Source organism: Canis lupus, chromosome 29 (genome assembly GCF_048164855.1).
Source record: "Canis lupus baileyi chromosome 29, mCanLup2.hap1, whole genome shotgun sequence".
Lineage (NCBI taxonomy): Eukaryota > Metazoa > Chordata > Mammalia > Carnivora > Canidae > Canis > Canis lupus.
In genome coordinates, this window is record NC_132866.1 from 13,339,662 (window position 1) to 13,358,179 (window position 18,518).

Here is an 18,518-nt window from a genome sequence, read left to right on the forward strand (position 1 = left end):
AGATGTTTTTGGAGACTGTAGATTAGAAAAAAGAGGAAATATGAAGCAGGGAAGAGAAACTTCAAGGAAAGAGCAAAGATATTTCAAGGGGATTTCTATAGCATTTTGCTGCATCATGACATCTCAGCTTCTTTCTAGGCTACTGGGACTGTGTCCTCACTGGCCTCCCCCTGGGCCCCTCCAGTGCATTCTCCCCACACACTGACAGTGACCAATCTGAAATGCAACTCTGATTGTCCCTTTTCTGTCTAAAGCCTTTCATGGCTCCCCACTGCCTTCATAACAAAGCCCAATCTTTCCAAGTAGTCATGAGACCCTTCATGGTGTGGCAACTCAGGGCCTCTCTCTCTCTGCTCACCTTCTACCCTACACTTGGAGAAGTGAGCTGCCGCCCTTTCCAACCTCCCCAGCTCTCCCTGTGCCAGCTGCTCCCTCACCACTGGGCCTTTGCACAACCATAGACCCACTGAACTCCCTGCCTTTTCCCCCATGATCTCTTTCTAATCCTCACAACTACCCTGGGAGGAGGGCATCGTTATCCTAGTTTCAGAGAGGAGACTGACTCTTGGAGCCCTGAAGTCCCCTACCAAGACCACATGGCTTTCAAAGCAGAGGAGCCAGGTGTTTTTTGTTTTTTTTTTTAAGATTTTATTTATTCATAGAGACACACAGAGAGAGAGAGGGGGGCAGAGGCACAGGCAGAGGGAGAAGCAGGCTCCATTCAGGGAGCCCGACATGGGAGTTGATCCAGAGTCCCCAGGATCAAACCCCGGGCTGCAGGCGGCGCTAAACCACTGAGCCACCTGGGGCTGCCCAGGAGCCAGGTTTTTAAAACTAGGCCTCTCTGATGTCTGTGCCCCATCCAGAGATGACTGTCACCAGGGCTGGCAGTCTCAACATGATGTGAACATATACTCAGCACAGGAACGACTTATCCAATTATTGCACCACCTTACAGAACCCTGATGCCAGGTAGTTTTCTCATGGGAAAGAATCAAGAAGGATCTAGAAAGACAAATACTGGGGCAGCCTGGGTGGTTCAGCCCTTTAGTGCTGCCTTCAGCCCAGGGCGTGATCTTGGAGATCCAAGATCGAGTCCCACATCCTGCTCCCTGCAGGAAGCCTGCTTCTCCCTCTGCCTGTGTCTCTGCCTTTCTCTCTCTCTCTCTCTCTCTCTCATAAATAAATAAAATCTTAAAAAAATAAAGACAAATACTGTAGGATTCCACTTATATGAGGTCCCTAGAGGAATCAAATTCAGAGACAGAAAGAATGGATGTTGCCAGGGGTCGGGGGTGTGGAGTGAGGGGGGTAGCGTTTAGCATTTCATAGGTGAGAGCTTCAATTTTGCAAGACAGAAGTAGTTCTGGAGATGTGTGGTGAGTGGGTGATGGCTGTGCAACAACGTGAACACACTGGACACCACTGAATCGTAAGCCTAGAAATCATTACGATGTTAAATTTCGTGATGTGTATTTTACCACAATTTTTAAAAAATTAATTACATAATAAAAGTTACCAAGTTAGTAGGAAAAAGTAAAGTTGGGGCCTAACACTCAGAAATTTGGTCAATCATGCATTTAAAAGAGAGATAGGAACCTAAGAAAAATGATAGCATGGTCTTACATGGTGATGGTTAAAAATACACAAATACTAAATAAATACAGAACCTCACTTTGGGGACGCCTGGGTGGCTCAGCGGTTGAGTACCTGCCTTCAGCTCAGGGCGTGATCCCGGGATCCGGGATCGAGTGCTGCATTGGGTCCCTGCAGGAGCCTCCTTCTTCCTCTGCCTGTGTCTCTGCCTCTCTCTCTTTCTCATGAATAAATAAATTATGTAGATATAGATATAGATGATATAGATATAGATATAGATATAGATATAGACATAGACATAGATATAGACATAGATAACCTCACTCTGAAGGAGAAAAAGAAAGATCCAGAATGGAGGTGCTCAAACTTCTTGGTTTCAAGACCCCTTTATACTCTTAAAGCAGTAGGAACTCCAAAGAACTTGCATTCATATGCCTTCTATTTTCTGCATCCAAAATCAAAAAGGAGAAACATTTAACAAACTAGCAGGCACAAGCACACATTCACCAGCCATCAGGGTGATGATGTCATCACAGGTCATAAAGCTTCTGAAAAAGTCCACTACACACTAGTGAGAGAACGAAAGGGGAAAAGGCCAACAGTGTCACAATGTTCTAGTGTGCAAATAGTTTTGACCTTGCGGATCTCCTGAGAGGGTCCAGCAGATTTGCAAACATTCCCAGGACCGGCTTGGAAGATTTATGATCTCTTCTAGAACTAACGTAGGGTCTTCAGTGGGGCTGTGGAGAGGACGGGTAAGGGGGCGGTGAGGTTATCCCAATGCACAGTCAGGAAGGACCCCTGAGGAACTCCAGGGAGGCTGGTGGATGCGGAGAACCGCTGGCGAGGCTCAGCCATGCCCATGTGACCGGTGCACCGCGTCCCCTGTCGCTCAGCAGCTGGATGCAGGCTGCCCACACTCAGGTGCTTCCTGGGAGGACACACACCTTCTGGATCCTACCCAGGCCTCTGGGCAGCTGCCAATCTCCCCAGCTTACTCCCATAGTTACAGCAGGAAGGGGCAGTTGTCTGAAAGTGGCTTTGCAAAGCCTTGCCCTGCGATGCTCCCGCAGATCCCACACGAGCCGCAGCCAGTTTAATAAGGCTGATTTAAAAACAAAAACAAATCAGCTTATTGTCAGTGTGAAATGAGTTGTGTTCGGCCTTAATCCCCTGTGGTCAGCCGGCACTCAGAGGCTACCCCAGCTGTCCCGGTCCCCGCAGACCGCCTTAGTGAAGGTTACGTCCTCTTTTTAATGACAAGAAGCAGAAATCCAGTAATGCATTCAGTGCAGTGAAGACTTAATCCCAAATATCATTTTTACTCATATGAGGAAAGTTAACTCGCTGAAGATTCAATTCAACAAACACCGTCTCCGAATTGAGGTCATCCATTTACTTAATTGTAACATTGCTCCGTCCTATACCAGCTTCTGACCAACCCCCAGGTCGAGGCTCTCTGTTGGGTTTTATTCACCAGACTTTCTGGTCGCCTTCTGGTAAGTGAAGTCAGGGCAGGGAAGGCACTGGCAGGGTGCCCCCGCTGATGCCAAGTGGAGCTCCCTGCACACCCAGGCATTTATGGGTCGGGAGGGGGGTCACAGGCATGGGGAAATCAAAGACATGCCCTTTTGGGAATGCTAGGGGGGTCCAGGACCATATGGGGGGAGATGGTGGAAGGGCCATGGAGCATAAAAGGAGGAGCCCTACACTGCAGAGTGGGCGCTGTGCTAGGGTTCTCCAGAAACAGAACCAATAGGAAGTACCCATAGAGAGAGATTCGTTATGATAAGGAATTGGCTCATAGGATGATGGAGGCTGACAAGTCCCAAGACCTGCACATTGGGTGGGCAAGCTAGAGACCAAAGAAAGCCAAAGGTGGAGTCCAGTCCAAGTTGGAAGGCCTCAGAACCAATGATGTAAGTTCCAATCCAAAGGCTGGCAGGCTCACGACCCAGGAAGAGCCAGTGTTTCAGTTGGAGTCTGAAGACAGACAGACACTGCTGTCCCAGTTTGATGGCAGTCAGGCAGGAGGAATTCTCTCTTGCTCAGAGGAGGGTCAACCTTTTGTTCTACTCAGCCCTTCAACTGATTGGATAAGGCTCACCCACATTAAGGAGAACCATCTTTGCTTTATTTAGGCTACTGATTTAAATATGTTAATCTCATCCAAACACATCCTCACAGAAATACCCAGAATGGTATTTGACCAAATATCTGGGCACCCTGTGGCCCAGTCTATTTGATACATAAATTAACAATCACAGGCACTCAAAGAAAAAGAGACAAAGATTATCTCTGAATCATGAGGGATAGGGTGGTGCTCTCTCCGAAGCACAGGAGAGCTGAAAACTGGGTGCTCTATCTCAGAATGGTGGTGTTTCTGAGGCTGGGACTCTCTCAAGTCCTGTAGCCTGGGGGGGCATGATATGAAGATGAGCTAACTTTGTAGCATCTACAGGGCCTGGACCATTAGACGACCATTAGAGGACCATTGTTCCTCTGGGCAACAATCACCACTCCCAACGCTGGGATCAAGGAGGATCTGTCCCCAGCTGCGAGGCCTTTCAAGACAAGGCAACATTTTTTTTTTAATTGGAGTTCAATTTGCCAACATTTAGCATAACACCCCGTGCTCATCCCACCAAGTGCCCCCCTCAGTGCCCATCACCCAGTCACCTCATCCCCCCGCCCACCTCCCCTTCCACTACCCCTTGTTCGTTTCCCAGAGTTAGGTGTCTCTCATGTTCTGTCACCCTCACTGATATTTTCACTCATTTTCTCTCCTTTCCCTTTATTCCCTTTCACTAATTTTTATATTCCCCAAATGAATGAGAACATTTAATGTTTGTCCTTCTCCAATTGACTTACTTCACTCAGCATAATACCCTCCAGTTCCATCCACATTGAAGCAAATGGTGGGTATTTGTTGTTTCTAATGGCTGAGGAATATTCCATTGTATACATAAACCACATCTTCTTTATCCATTCATCTTTCGATGGACACCGAGGCTCCTTCCACAGTTTAGCGATTGTGGACATTGCTGCTAGAAACATCAGGGTGCAGGTGTCCCGGTGTTTCATTGCATCTGTATCTTTGGGGTAAATCCCCAACAGTGCAATTGCTGGGTTGTAGGGCAGGTCTATTTTTAACTCTTTGAGGAACCTCCACACAGTTTTCCAGAGTGGCTGCACCAATTCCCATTCCCACCAACAGTGCACGAGAGTTCCCCTTTCTCCACATCCTCTCCAACATTTGTGGTTTCCTGTCTTGTTTATTTTCCCCATTCTCACTGGAGTGAGGTGGTATCTCATTGTGGTTTTGGTTTGTATTTCCCTGATGGCCAGTGATGCGGAGCATTTTCTCATGTGCGTGTTGGCCATGTGTATGTCTTCCTCTGTGAGATTTCTGTTCAAGTCTTTTGCCCATTTCATGATTGGATTGCTTGTTTCTTTGCTGTTGAGTTTAATAAGTTCTTTATAGATCTTGGATACCAGCCCTTTATCTGATACGTCATTTGCAAGTACCTTCTCCCATTCTGTAGGGTGTCTTGTAGTTTTGTTGACTGTTTCTTTTGCTGTGCAGAAGCTTTTTATACAAGGCAACATTTTAGAGCAAAGCGTCTCCACTCCAGATTACATCTCTGTGGCTTTATTGATTAATGCTGAGTCTCCAGACAACAACGAGAGTAAAGAACATTCACCAAGAAGAAAAGAAAGGAATGAGAATTCAGAGAGCTTGCTAGGAACCAGGTTCCAGGAAACACTCTGCAAGTATCTCGTTTAACAGATGGAGAAGCCCATGGCGGCCCTCCTGTAATTAGCTAGGATTAATGGTTAATCAACATTACTGCGGACTGTGATAAGCCTGACCCTGTGCTCTATAGTCTTAACTCATTTAATCCATTAATAACATTAATTAGAATAACCCGAAGGTAGGAACCATATCCTTCCCATTCTACAGTTGAAGTAAGTGAGCCTCACAGGCATGGACGGACATGGGGTCATGCAGCTACAGAGAGGTGGAGCTGGGGTTCAAGTCCAGATGGTCCCTCCAGAATTAACCACTTTGCTACGCCCCCTCTGCCTATAAGTGGGGCCCCCATATGGGGCCCCCTAGGTTTGAATTATACAATGGGCACATAGGGAACATGGCTGGGGGCTGGCCTGAGAGCACAGCTGAGTGGAGTGAAAAGCAGCCTTCCTGAGGGATAAGGAGAAGCAGAGCAGCATTCCAGCCTGGACCTCGCTGGCTCCCACCTTCCTCTTGCTATGGCCACAGACAGCCTCTGGAAGAGGATTACTAGAAGCTGAGGAGAAAAACAGCCCCTCAAGCTAGGCCTAGAGGGCAGTGGCAGCACTGAGGGCAGGAGTATGGGTGCCCCCGCCTGCAGGGAGAGTTGCCATGCAGAACAGGTGGGCAGGAGGCTGTTTCCTGTCTAAGGGTCTGTTAGCCTCTTGTGTCCCACTCCAGACTCCCCTATTACATCTTAAACAATGTGGTGACAGGGACTCTGTCCTGTCTCAACACATAGCAGACAGGCCACCAAGCAGCAGCCCCTGTGCTCCAAACCGCCACAGCGATGCTCCTCAAGCCAGCTTTTTCCCCGAGGAGAATAGCTAAGTCTCCCCTTCAAGTCCAGAACAAGTGCTGAATTTTAATTCTGGATTTAATTCCATCTGGATTGAGCCAGGAGCCATTCGGAGGCGGATTAGTAGCCCTGACATTCAGCCCCTGGTCTTTGGGAAAAGTGACATAAATCACTAAGCCTGGCCCCTGTGGAGGACTCCCTATGACTCAGGTAATGCTTTTAGGGAATGACCCCTCTGGGCCAGTTTAATGTATTTTGCAGATCACTTTGCCTCCCCCCTGCTCCCTGCCCTCCCCGCCAGGAGCAGGACTCAGCAACATGATGGGGAGGCAGCCAGAGAGGAAGGACACAGCAGAATAAGAGGTTTAATACCAATTACCACAGATTCCTAAAGTGGGAAGTTTTTCTCCTCAGGGCGCTTGCTAGGCCCCAGCATATGCCCAAAGTGAAGAGTAAAGAGAGTCTGAGGAATTGGGGCTTGTGTTAGTCAGGGTTCTCTGGAAAAAACAGAACCAAGGTCTGAGAACCAGGAGAGCTGATGGTGTAAGTTCCAGGGCAAAAGCCAGCAGGCTTGATCCCCAAGAAGAGCTAATGTTTCCATTTGTTTGTTTGTTTTTTAAAGATTTTATTTATTTATTCATGAGAGACAGAGAGAGAGAGACAGACAGACAGAGAGAGAGAGAGAGAGAGAGATGGAGACATAGGCAGAGGGAGAAGCAGGCTCCATGCAGGGAGCCCAATGTAGGACTTGATCCCGGGACTCCAGGATCACGCCCTGAGCCTAAGGCAGATGTTTAACCGCCGAGCCACCCAGGCATCCCTAATGTTTCAGTTTGGATCAAAAAAAGGCAGAAGGAATTTTTTCTTTCTTGCAGGAGGATGAGCATTTTGTTCTATTTGGGCCTTCAACTGATCGGATGAGGCCCACCCACCGTAGGGAGGGCAATCTGCTTTCCACAGTCTGTAGATTCAAATGTTATTTCATCCAAAATCATATTCACAGACACACCCAGAATAATGTTTGACCAAATATCTGAGCCCACTCAAGTCTACACATAAAATTAACCATCATAGGGCTCGAGGTAAAAAAAAAAAAAAAAGAGGAAACATAGAATAAACACCCAAGTGCTAAGCAAGAGAAGTCACCTCTGACCCAGGAAAAGGCCTACTTATCTTGCAGCTGCTTCAGCCTGAGGCCAGAGCAGGTGTAAAGCCAAGTAGCGCCGAGTGACTGCAGAAGTGAAGAGGAGCCTGGGGAGGGACCAGGTGAGGGGATGTACAAACTATGTACAACCTGGCCCATAATCAATCAACTAATTAATTAATATGTACATTCGATTACCTTCTATTCTTTAAAAACTATACTGAAATTTCTCTTTAGGGACAAACATTGGATTATACATCATTCATTCAACCCTTCTAATAATTCCAATTCATTTGTGGGATGATATTTTTTCCCCTTTGTTGGTGCCACCAGCTAGAAAACCCCTGTCTGAGCCATGGTTGCCTACAGGGTCTGCCTCAAACTCTTCCAAGAATGATGGTCACTAGGGTCTCTGGCACCCAGTGTTCATCACAGCCAGGGCTGTAAGGTGTCCTACCCACACATCATGGCCAGGAACACACCTACCACATGGCCTGGATGTAGACAGCATCTGTCACGTGGCTGCCTGGCCTGCCCCCTACTTTGCTGCGTTACCAAAGCTGGCTGCTCTACAGTGGTGGCAGGCGTGGTACTAACCCTCACTGCCCTTATTTACTTGATGCTACCAATGGCTTCTAGCATCCTCTCCAGTATCCCCCTTAGTCCTGGTAACCTCCTCTGGACTGCCAGGGCCAAGGTTATCTGTTGGTTTATAATCTCATCAACTAGTATTTTTTATCATCCTGTATGAGAGGATTTCAATATTTTAACTACAATGAGACCTCACCAGTAAGTCCTCACTAAATCACAACCCTAAGTCAGAAGGACCTGGAGAGCATAAAGAAGTGGGTGGTAATAGAATGGGACCAAATAGGAAGGGTTTCCCTACCGACTAGACAAGAGCAGCTGAGTGGGGCAGCCCAGGAATCTAGAACAAACACCCCCCAATCTCCACTGTGGAGATGAGGAACTAACTGGAAAGAGAATCTAGAAGTACAGGTCTGCTTTGAAAATCTTCTAGACTCTGTGCACTTAGCCACCGAATGGTAAGAATTAAGGATAGAGCACTGGACATATATACCATGTACCATGCACCCATACCACGCTAGCACCCATGGAAGGCATTCTTCCAATAGTTTCCTCTACAATTCTCAAAAAAAAAAAAAAACTATTTAAAGAACATATTATTAGCTCATATTTCACAAGAGGGTGATAAAACTCCAGGAGTTTGAATTCACTTACTCATTTATCCCATAGATAAACATACCAAGTACTGTACCAAGCACTAGGTAGTAACCAACCTCAACAGACCCCAACAGCCTTCATGGAGTTTACAGTCTGGGGGGCATTAAAGAAATGAGCCCACATATAAATATACAATTGCATGTCACCGTAAAATACAATCAAGGAAGGGCCAAGAGGGCCATGAGAGGGTGACATGGGAGACCTAATATAGAACAACCACCCAGGGAAAGCAGCCTTCTGGAACCTATAGTCACCCAGCCAGTAGCGGAACCAGGATTCTAACCTAAAGCCATGTTCTCCCCCACCAGTTCCCTATCACTAAGCAAATGGGAACAGAGGGAGCATCAACTGTTCCTTTGATGTCAGTCCACATGTCTGGGACATATCTGGGGCCACTGGGGCCTGAGGTTGCCACTTTTAGATTCATACTTCTTATCCTACCTCCCCTCTTCAGTGTAAGGGGTCAGGCTAGGTCATGGGAGGCTGGTGATGGGACCATCTGGAAAATGCTGAATGGTAGCAAGATGGTTCAAGGCCCAGATTCCATTCCTGACTTTGCTACCAGCCAAGGATGAGACTGAGACATTTTGCTTTAAGTGAACTATAAGGAGTCATGCAACGATCATTGTTGCCATTTACTAAGCACCTACCACATGTCAGGAGCTAAATAGCTGCACTGAAGGAGCATTGTCATCTGTGGTTGATTGAATGACAAGCCCTGTTCTTCACTCCTCCTCGCTCCCACGCTCTTGCCATGGACTAATTGTGGGCAGACTGCTTCCTACCCCTGTCACTGGGCTCAGCCTGTGACTTACTTTAGTCACTGGATGTTTGTAGATGAGATGCAAGCAGGGCCTGAAATGGGCTTGAGCAGTCTTGTCCTGTGCTCTGCCATTGTTATGAGAAGAGATTTTCCCCAGACGGCTGCTGCCACTTTAGCTGGGCCCACAGCGAGATTCACAGAGTAGACTTGAGTCAGCCAGAGCTGCCACTTGAAGCTGAGCTGCCCAGTGCACCCAGCTACAATGATTGGCCTGGCCAGCCCTCGGAAACATTTATTGTGTATGTCACTGAAATATGGTGGTTGATTGTTACACAGCAGTGGCTAGCTGATACAGCACTTCAATCTCACTGCAACTCTATGAAATAAGTATGATTCTCTACCACTTTATAAATGAAAAAAACTAGCATTGAGGCTTCTACGTTGACCTGTGTCATAAAATCAGCAAGTGGCAGAGCTCAGATTTAAACCTTGGACTTTCTGGAGCTAAAGTCCAAAATGTAGGTATTGGTACCTGTGCAGTAGAACCCTGCAGGGATGCGCTCCTGTGATGACAGATTCGGATATAGTATAACTGATAATAGAGCTTGGCCAATAGAGCCTGGAGCTGCCCAGGGCACAAGCTTATCCCAGTCGTTTTATAAACTTATCCGTGATGTTGCCCTGCATTTCGTGTGTGTGAGTTTTTCCTCCTTTAACAGCATTATGGTGGGTCTCACAGTATTATAATTAACTAGAGATCAGGAGCAATTTCTATTTTTTATTTTATACTTTACTGTTTTTTAAGAGAGAGAGTGCATGTGAACAGGAAAGTGGAGGGGTAAAGGGAGAGGGAGAGAGAATCTTAAGCAGGCTCCACACCCAGCATGGAGCTGGACATGGGGCTCAGTCTTGACCCTGAGATCATGTCCTGCACAGAAACCAAGAGTCAGATAGAGGGCAGGGCTGAGCCCGGACACTTAACTGACCGAGCCACCCAGACGCCCAAGAGCAATTTTTAAAATAAAACTCCAGTGCATGTGTGGGAAAGAAAGAAAAGAAAGAAAGAAAGAAAGAAAGAAAGAAAGAAAGAAAGAAAGAAAGAAAGAAAGAAAGAAAGAAAGAAAGAAAGAAAAGAAAGAAAGAAAGGAAAGAAAGAAGGAAGGAAGGAAGGAAGGAAGGAAGGAAGGAAGGAAGGAAGGAGAAAGAAAGAAAGAAAGAAAGAAAGAAAGAAAGAAAGAAAGAAAGAAAGAAAAGAAAGAAAGAAAGAAGAAAGAAAGAAAGAAAGAAAGAAAGAAAGAAAGAAAGAAAGAAAGAAAGAAAGAAAGAAGTGAGGGAAATGGATTGTAATTAAGAAGATAAAAATTCCAGGGGGGGAAGAGAATAAAAATAATAACTATTATTCATTACAGGAGCTGGAATGGAGCTGTCATTCCAACCAGGACATCATTCCAACCAGTCCAGCAGTTATAATCAGGCAAGTGGCAATGGTGACTTGATCCAGGGGTATAAGAGTTAAATGAGCAGCAGGAGAATGAGAGCAGATGCTATGACCCAAGTGCCCTAAAGCCACGCTGCAAAGAAGATAGACAAGTAAGCCAACTCAAGTCCAGTGGATTCCTCCAAATTCTTTCCTCTCATCCAAATCTCTGAGCCACAAGCACTGGATCTGAGACAGTTTGTAGTTAACTTGGCACCTCACCTCTTTTCTTGCCTGGGGAGGCGACCCTAACTGAGCTGGAGGGAGGGTCACCAGCAGAGGCCTGTGTCCTTACAGCAGGAAGGGAGGCTCCAAGGTTAGGGCTCCTCAGTCCCCCTGGGGCTCTCCATGCAAGCTGGGCCCAGGTATGCTCCCCTCCACCTGGGTCTGGACCAGCTCCGGGTAGATGAAGGGCTGCAGACCTGGTACGAGCTTAGAGAGAATCTGGAGAGGCTTCTGGTTTTAATAGAGGCCACGCTGGGTTGGTGATGGGGGTGGAGAAACATCAGGAATTGGAATCCAGGGTAGGATTGATTTGGGTCAGAGTTTGGGCTTCCATCTTCAGCATGTAAACTGAAAGCCAAGAGAGGGGTTGATTTGTCTGCCAGGGGATGTACCAACTCTGTCCCCTTCATCCCTTCAGGCTCAGCTCTCAAGGAAGGCCTGGGGACAGGATCAGATGCCCTTGACAAGTGTCAGGCTGTCACTGATGGCAGCAGCATCTGCTTCCTACCCCCTGAAAACTCAGGAATGGACACTTGGGGAAAATAAAGGACAACCATGCAGGTCACCGAAACACACCAGGACCCCAGGCTCATTGCCCCAGACTTGGCTCCGGAGGCCAGTTCCACAGGGGTGGGGCGTGCCTCTCCCCACCCAACCATCTGGGTCACAGCTTTGTTAAGTGTTTGTTTCTGAACAGGCTGACTTAAGCAGTGACTAAGCTTGGGAGTCATAAAAGCTGGTAATAAACCTGTCAGTGAGGCTGTGGGCCAGGCCAGGATGCGGACCTCGGGTGTCTTTGCAGCTGGGCAAGGCCCCCAGGCAGTCCCTGCCTCAAATGTGCTGAAACCCACAGAGCTTGCCAGGTCCTTTCTGGTGGGCCAGGATCATCCAGCTGGGGTCCACCTTGGATAGAGGGCAGGGCTGAGCCCGGACAGGAAGAGGGGCCAAGATCAGTGTGACCGGATGACCTGGGCTCGAGCATCCTCTGAAGCCCTGTCTGAATCTATGGGCAAGAAGCCCTGGGAATTGAGGAAGGAGGTGTCTCCCTGGGGATTTCCAACTCAGCTTGTTGCAACACCTTCTGTTCCCTGTCACGGTTTTCACAAACAGTGGCCGTGAAACCCACAGTCTGAAGAGCCTGACCTCAGCTCAGTTCAGCTCAGTTCAGCCGTGTGACTGGGGCAGGAAGCATCACCTCCGTAAGCCTCAATTTTGGGCAGCTGTAAAATGGGAATGATAGTACCACCAAGCCCTGCCTGCCCCACAGGCATCTGCCAGGCTCCAAAGGCAGAAAATATTCAGAGGATTCGAAGAAGGACAAAGTGCCACAGAACAGTAAGGAAAAATCTCTGAATTCAACCCATCAGACCTTTACCAAGTGCCAGCTTCATGCCAGACAATGTCTGGGCCCTGGAGAGGCAGAGACGAGGGACAGCTCTGGTTCCTGCCCTCCTCCAGCCTAGCACTCGGGGGAAGCTCGGAGGCGACAAAAATGTACTCTAGTAGCAGCACAGTAATAATATAGCTCATCAGTGCGTGCTCACCGTGGCCCCGGCTTGAGCTGACTCCTTCATCCACATCTCATCCTTGAAGAGTTACGCAGGGCACGCATCGTTATTTTCATTTTGCAGGTGAGGAAATTGCTGGTGAGGTCAGGTGGGGTGAAGTCATTTGCCCAAGCTCACTCAGCTAAGAGTTGTCTGATTTCAAAATCGTTCCTCTCCGGGGGGTACACCTTTCTAGCACACACGTTTTACCTAGTGCTGCTGCTGCTTCTGCTTCTTAGGTTTTATTTATTTATTCATGAGAGACCCACAAAGAGAGGCAGAGGGAGAAGGAGGCTCCCCACAAGGAACCCGATGTGGGACTCGATCCCAGGACCCCGGGATCACACCCTGAGCCTAAGGCAGATGCTCAACTGCTGAGCCAGAGCCACCCAGGTGCCCCTTACCTAGTGTTTCCGTTGGCAGCCTTTTGCAGCAGAACTAAAGAGCTTTGTGCTCTATTATATTCGTATAGAGGGAGCATGTCTATAAGGGTCTAGAGAGAGCCCTGGTTCTGGAAGTGTGTCCTCGCCTGCTCTCCTGCCCAGGTGGGCCCCATCTCGCAGATGCGTGAGCAGCCTCCCTGTCATGTTGGTTTCCAGAAGTGGAGGTCACAGCACAGCCTGGCCCAACCTGCTCTGTATTTAAAAACAAACAGACTGGCCTCCTTTTCTTGCTATGGGATCTGGAGCAAGTTCACGCTCTTGACCACACTCTAGTGGCCTCTGGGAGAATAGTGACACCCACGTTGAGGTGCTTTCATGGGGAGGAAAGAGAAGACTGCTGCATTATGAAGCACATGGCTTCTGGAAAACCTTCACCAGCTGATCTTCCCCTTCTCCACCCTCCTTTCTGCCTTCTCTCCTCCACACTGGTTTCCAGGTCGTCAAGGAACAGGCTGCGCTCAGCCTTCCCAGCACACTAAGCTCCTGCTCTGGAAGCTTCTCCTGCTTCTTAGAGGGCTCAGCTCAGCAGAGGCTAGCTTTTTGTACTTGTTAGAGTCAAAACATAGTGGTGATGGGGCAAGACTCATTTCCCCTGGGCTTTGGCTGCCAGGAAGGTGGAGAGACTCCTGACACTTGAGGTATCTTAGATACGGCTCCACATAGATCTCCAGGCCAAACATCGTTCATTCCATCAACAAGCACCTGATGGGCCCCTGCTGCTCCGAAGGCTCAGGTTATAGAGTGAAGGCTTCCTTGCCCAAGGGGCTCCAAAAGAGACACGTGCTCCTCTGCATGCAAAAAAAGGGCTGCAAGCACTTCCAGGGAAGTCTTCGTGAGGTGCCATCGGGGTGCCAACATAGGAGAGGGAGTTCTGCATTGGCAGGAGGGAGGAGGGAGATCAGGACTGGCTTCCTGAACCGGCTCCTCAATGTATGAATTAGAGAACAAGATCTGAGTTTGCCAGTGGGGGCTTTGCAAGGTGGGGGGGAACCCACAGGTGTTCAGTGTGAGGAAGCAAAGGAGCAAGCAGAGAGGCAACTGGCTAGAGAGGTAGAAGGGGACAGATACCGAAGGATCTGTGGCTGTTCTGGGGGGTGGGGAGCCAAGACATGGGGACATGGCATGGTGAGATTCATCCCTCGTGCACCAAAGACCAGGAGGGAGGCCGGAGGTCTTGAAGCCTGGGAGCCACAGCTGGGAAGGCCTGCCCTGGAAAGTCATGCTGGTTCCCATTTCACTGGTTCCAGGCTAAGAATCCATTCATCAAGGAATAGGACTAATTAATATTACTTCCAGTATTTCACGAGAACCTTGAAGGACCAATCTCCCTACGTACACATGTGCACAGCCTGCTCAAAACTGCCAATAGCACCCCCAGAGAGCAGCTGTGTAGCCTCCTCTGGGGGGCATGCCTTGCTGCCCCTCTTTCCAGCACAGAGTGGCTTCCCCAGCTGGAAAATGGGCCTGTCGCTGAGGCCACCTCTGAGCTGCTGAGATTGCAGCTCAGCAACCCTCCCCACCTTCCTCTTCAGCACTTGGCTCCAAGATCCAACTTTCAGGTTCACATTTGTCATCTTCCCAAATCACTGGGACCCAAAAGAGAATAATAAGAAAACTAATACTCAAGTGGCGTCTTCCTGGAGAAAGGGAAAACCTGGACCCCTTGTACTTTGTTTCTGCTGCATCTAATTCAGTGGTTCTTCAACATGAGAGTGTACAGGAGACCGCTATGGGGTGGGGGGGGCGTTGTTGCAATGCCAGTCCCCAGGTCCTACCTTCAGATATCCTAGTTCCGCCAGTCTGGAGTGGAGCCCAGACTGCATTTTAAGTTGTCCTGGGGTCAAAGGCCACACTTCGGGAAACCCGATTGTATCAGTGAAAGCATCTGATGGCCAGAAGAGAAGAACTCTGAGTTTGCCTTAACTCTGCCGGAATCCCGGCCTCCAGCAAGGGAGGGCGGGCCGATTATGGCTGCCTCTCCAACAGCCATCCCCATCCCTGGTCCACCACCCCACCTTCTTTCTTGCTACCTAGAAGCCCAGCTCTGTTCAGGAACCAGGCAACCATGTGTTTCATGGCAGGCCACCCCCTTCCTGCTCTAGCTCCAGAGCCCCAGAGAAGAAACCTGGTTGGTCTACATGAAGGGTTTTCAACCCTGACTGTGCAGTAGAGTGCCTGGGGAGATTTTAAAGGTACCCCTGGGTGGATCTGAGATCAGGTAAAACAAGAGTCTCTAGAACTGGGACCTGGATATAGGTACTTTTTTTTTTTATTTTTAACTCTCCAGGTGATTCTAATGTGCAGCCTTTGTTAACCACCAAACCAATCACAGTAGCAATTCCATTCTCCCTGCTGGTGATTGACTTAAGAATGCACACATGGCACAGTTATGGCATAAAAGGAGACGTGGAAGGAAGTCTGCTCCATATTCTTCAAAAGGGATGTGAGGAAAAGGTATGTCTTCTGACCTTGTGGCCTTTGGACATGGTTGTGTGAGATTGATGGCAACCATCTTGTGACCGCGAGGGACAAGCTTGCAAAGGTCAATACTGTAGTTCCGCTTTATCTGCAGTTGTACCTTCTGTGGCTTCGGTTACTCACAGTTAACCACAGTCTGGAGGCAGATGATCCTCCTCCTGACATATTGTCAGCAGGTCCATAGTAGCCTGACACCGTTCCAATGTCTGTGTCGCTCACCTCACTCCATCTCAGCACATGGGCATTTTATCATCTCAAACCATCGCAAGAAGAAGGTGGTGGTAGTTCAATAAGATACTTTGAGAGGGACAGGCTACACTCACATAGCTTTTATTACAGCATATTTTTATAATTCTAGTTTATTATTAGCCGTGTTATTCTCTTACTGTGCCGAGTTTATGAGCCTTGTCATAAGCTGATAGGGAAAAACCTTGTTATATAGTGTTCAGGACCATCTGTGATTTCAGGGATCCACTGAGGCCTTGCAATTATCCCCCATGGGCAAAGTGGGGATACAGTACACTGAGGATGGATTAGCAAAAATACGGTGAGAACCTAGGTCTTGCATTTGCCATTGAAGCATTGCATTTGATATTGAACTGTGAAGTCAACCAGCCCTGGAGCTGCTCCATCTCTGGACCTCGGGTTATGTGAGAGAGTTAATATTCCTTATTGGTTAAATCACTGGCTAGATCATTCTGTTGTTGGTTTTTTCATTGTTTTGTTTTGTTGTTTTGCTAGCAAATAGCGTTTTAGATGACACAAAAAAGACAAGATTTTCTTTTTGTTTTTTTTTTAAAGGTTGTATTTATTTGAGGGAGAGAGAGCACACACTCCCAAGAGTGGGAAGAGGGGCAGAGGCGGAGGGAGAGGGAAAGGGAAAGTCAGAAATCTTAAGCAGACTCTACATGCAGTGCAGAGCCCAACACGGACTTGATCCCACAACCCTGAGCTCACAACCTAAGCTGCAACCAAGAGTCAACGTTCAACCAATTGAGCCACCAGGTGCCCTGACAAAATAGTCTTTAGATGACACAAAAAGACCAAGATGTTCTTGGTTCCGATTGCCCTTACAATGATGCCTTTCTGATCTTTTGGTGATGAATATCCAAATGGCCTTTCCGCAGCATCTACACTGAATTTGGCTTCCTTAGCGTTCCAGAGAGAACCCAACACCTTGTTGATTAAGCCTATGGGGTCTGGCCCTGAAGTCAGCTTGAGTTCAGGTATGTGCTCCATCATTAATCAGCTACGTGACTTCTGAAATTTCTGAAATTATGTAAGCTTCTTCAGCCTCAGTTTGCTCATCTGTAATTTGGGGATCATCTTACCTATTACCTTTTTCGGGTTTGACATATGGATTTAATGAGATAATATTGCAAAATAAAATGCAAAAATCCATTTAACAACAATATTGGTGCCTATAAGTGTTACTACTCAGTATTGAGTCAGACACAGGGAGTCTGAATTATGAGAACACTCCTGACTTCTCTGTAAAGATAACTCAGTAGTAAAACTAGCTGCCTTTGTATGTTTATAATTGTTAAAGTCAAGAGAAAGCCTTTGCCAAGCTCTCTCGATTCCTATCTCAAGCAATGTGGTCTCCATGGCTCTTCCAGGGAACGGAACTAGCATAACTTGCTACATCCTCTAACAAAAAAGAGACGAGGGATGATCCATGGTACAGTTACCTGGGCACAGCATCCATATACGTGTCACCACAAGCCGTTCTTGCTGCTGCAAACTTGAATACTCAGAGGTCTAGGGTGCCTGTTTCCTGACACATGATTCATCAGGCTCAAGATATCCCACAAAGATGCCTGTCTATCCATATGTGTCTGTGATGTCTGTCACCATGGTACTCAGGAATGCTTGGAGCTGCTGCCATTTTTTCAAATGTGGGAGAAAGTGGCTTCCTGGGCTCGGGGGCCTCTCCTGGTAACGTGTGGCTGATAGGCTTAGGACCAGTCAAGGCAAGAAGTAGGTCTTCCTCTTCTGGAACATCCTGATCCCAGGCATGCACCCGAGTTACACATTCAAGGAGTTCCTAGGCCTACCCTACCTGCTCAGGAGCAGAGCCCTTTCCCCAGCCCCCATCGCCTGCAGTAGGTGTGAGCAGTATCCAGGCAGAGGGCCCCCCGGGTGCTGAAGATATCCGCCTGGGCTCCCTGGGGCTCCACCCTTTACGTTGGCCTTGCCAACAACCACATGCTCACTACACTGTTCAGCATGGCTGGTTCTGAGGGGTCAGATGAGATCTGAGGAGGCGAGTATGTTCATGTTTTACTTTAATCACATCTGGTCGAATTTCTTGCGGTGAAAATGTGTTCTGTGGGGGCGTCTGGCTGGCTTAGTTGTTAAAGCATATGATTCTTGATCTCAGGATTGTGAGTTCGAGCCCCATGTTGGGTGTAGAGCTTACTTGGAAAAAAAGAAAAGAAAAGAAAAAAAGAAAAGAAAAGATGTCTGTGAAATACTTCTTTTCTTCCCTTAAAATGAAGGTAGGAGGGGCCAAGGGACCCTTCCATGCCTGGTCTACAATGAGAGTTTCCTGTTGACCTAACTCAGACGGGCACTTGGCAGCTTGGGGGAGGGAGTGGTACCCAGTCGCCTTCTTCTCCTTCCCTTCTTGCTTCCAGACACTGGATCTGTACCCACAGGCTGAACTCACCTTTGCCCTTACAAGTCTTGTTTACTCTATGAGGCTTGTTCCGAGGCTACACTCAGACCCTGACACCAAAGCTAATCCAGACATAGCAGCTGGATGAAGCCAAAAGTTGCCACCAGTTGATTCTCTTTTCTATGTGTCTCCTGGCCTTGCTTCAACACCATTCCTGCCAGTGCCTTTTAAGAAGATTGCACTTAAAGAAATAAAATAAAATAAAATAAAATAAAATAAAATAAAATAAATAAAAGATTGTGCTTATGATATTCCAATAACCCCCCCGAATAATAAGATATCATTATTAACACCTGTATGCCCACCACTCAGCTTAAGAAACTAAGGT

The 18,518-nt window shown here is 47.8% G+C and overlaps 1 long non-coding RNA gene across 1 annotated transcript; it reads left to right on the forward strand.

Annotated features, from left to right (window-relative positions):
* Positions 1-2,182: 2,182 nt before the first annotated feature.
* Positions 2,183-17,912, forward strand: LOC140620805 (uncharacterized). The gene is made up of 6 exons (XR_012020519.1): positions 2,183-2,318; positions 10,750-10,814; positions 11,461-12,673; positions 15,320-15,486; positions 16,638-16,736; positions 17,130-17,912. It is a non-coding gene; the product is annotated as an uncharacterized lncRNA (long non-coding RNA).
* The last annotated feature ends 606 nt before the right edge of the window (positions 17,913-18,518 follow it).